General features: G+C 50.9%; 1 protein-coding gene across 2 annotated transcripts in view; it reads right to left on the bottom strand.

Annotated features, from left to right (window-relative positions):
- Nucleotides 1-879: 879 nt before the first annotated feature.
- Nucleotides 880-1876, bottom strand: part of sdhb (succinate dehydrogenase complex, subunit B, iron sulfur (Ip)) — a 7198-nt gene continuing 6201 nt past the window's right edge. The window contains exon 8 of one of the 2 annotated variants that reach the window (XM_079413088.1): nucleotides 880-1876. This exon is cut by the window's right edge and continues 211 nt beyond it. The gene's annotated coding sequence lies outside the window, so the exon portion shown is untranslated. The other variant, XM_079413087.1, reaches the window with a different exon arrangement.

Genomic DNA, 1876 nt, shown 5'->3' with positions numbered 1-1876 from the left:
ACAGTAATGAAGTAAAAATACTGTGTTAATGCCCCAATAAAATGAGTCATTTGACATTTTTACGAAGGAACTGTATTGAATAATAAAGGAGTCAAGTGTTTATAAAAACACTAATTATTCTTACAGTAATAAAAGCTGGAAATTAGACTCAAATATTTTGAGTTTTAATGTTTGAAAATGACCATTCCCAGAATTCCAGTTGAGTTTATAATCATTTTATTATTATTTTAACATGAGGAAGACTCTTAACGAGACTTTTGACAGCAAATCTGAGGAAAATGTCCATCAAACACTCGATTGTTTTTGTAGAAATGAAATTGTTAAAGACAGAATGTTCTACAAGCATGTATTTATTTAATATACAGCAGATCTCCAGGTACAACGAGTCAAAGACCTTAAGCTCTTCAAACGTCTCTGAAACAACAAACACACGCGTCTCTTTATGGAGTGATGAGCAGAAACATAATAATATGGTCTCTGTCCTGTCTCCAGTGTGTGTGTGTGTGAGTGTGTGTGTGTGAGCCGCTGGTCTCTGTCCTGTCTCGAGTGTGTGTGTGTGTGAGCCGCTGGTCTCTGTCCTGTCTCCAGTGTGTGTGTGTGTGTGTGTGAGCCGCTGGTCTCTGTCCTGTCTCCAGTGTGTGTGTGTGTGTGTGTGAGCCGCTGGTCTCTGTCCTGTCTCGAGTGTGTGTGTGTGTGTGTGTGTGAGCCGCTGGTCTCTGTCCTGTCTCGAGTGTGTGTGTGAGCCGCTGGTCTCTGTCCTGTCTCGAGTGTGTGTGTGAGCCGCTGGTCTCTGTCCTGTCTCGAGTGTGTGTGTGAGCCGCTGGTCTCTGTCCTGTCTCCAGTGTGTGTGTGAGCCGCTGGTCTCTGTCCTGTCTCCAGTGTGTGTGTGTGTGTGAGCCGCTGGTCTCTGTCCTGTCTCGAGTGTGTGTGTGTGTGTGAGAGCCGCTGGTCTCTGTCCTGTCTCGAGTGTGTGTGTGAGCCGCTGGTCTCTGTCCTGTCTCGAGTGTGTGTGTGTGTGTGTGTGTGTGTGAGCCGCTGGTCTCTGTCCTGTCTCGAGTGTGTGTGTGAGCCGCTGGTCTCTGTCCTGTCTCGAGTGTGTGTGTGAGCCGCTGGTCTCTGTCCTGTCTCCAGTGTGTGTGTGTGTGTGTGTGTGAGCCGCTGGTCTCTGTCCTGTCTCGAGTGTGTGTGTGAGCCGCTGGTCTCTGTCCTGTCTCCAGTGTGTGTGTGTGTGTGTGTGTGAGCCGCTGGTCTCTGTCCTGTCTCCAGTGTGTGTGTGAGCCGCTGGTCTCTGTCCTGTCTCCAGTGTGTGTGTGTGTGTGTGTGTGAGCCGCTGGTCTCTGTCCTGTCTCCAGTGTGTGTGTGTGTGTGTGTGTGAGCCGCTGGTCTCTGTCCTGTCTCCAGTGTGTGTGTGTGTGTGTGTGTGTGAGCTGCTGGTCTCTGTCCTGTCTCCAGTGTGTGTGTGTGTGTGTGTGTGTGAGCTGCTGGTCTCTGTCCTGTCTCCAGTGTGTGTGTGTGTGTGTGTGAGCCGCTGGTCTCTGTCCTGTCTCGAGTGTGTGTGTGTGAGCCGCTGGTCTCTGTCATGTCTCGAGTGTGTGTGTGTGTGAGCCGCTGGTCTGTGTCCTGTCTCGAGTGTGTGTGAGCCGCTGGTCTCTGTCCTGTCTCGAGTGTGTGTGTGTGTGTGTGTGAGCCGCTGGTCTCTGTCATGTCTCGAGTGTGTGTGTGTGTGTGTGTGTGAGCCGCTGGTCTGTGTCCTGTCTTGAGTGTGTGTGTGTGTGTGAGCCGCTGGTCTCTGTCCTGTCTCGAGTGTGTGTGTGTGTGTGAGCCGCTGGTCTCTGTCCTGTCTCGAGTGTGTGTGTGAGCCGCTGGTCTCTGTCCT

Source organism: Barbus barbus, assembly GCF_936440315.1.
Source record: "Barbus barbus genome assembly, chromosome: 49".
In the NCBI taxonomy this organism is placed as follows: Eukaryota; Metazoa; Chordata; class Actinopteri; order Cypriniformes; family Cyprinidae; genus Barbus; species Barbus barbus.
This window is presented reverse-complemented; position numbering and strand designations above follow the sequence as displayed.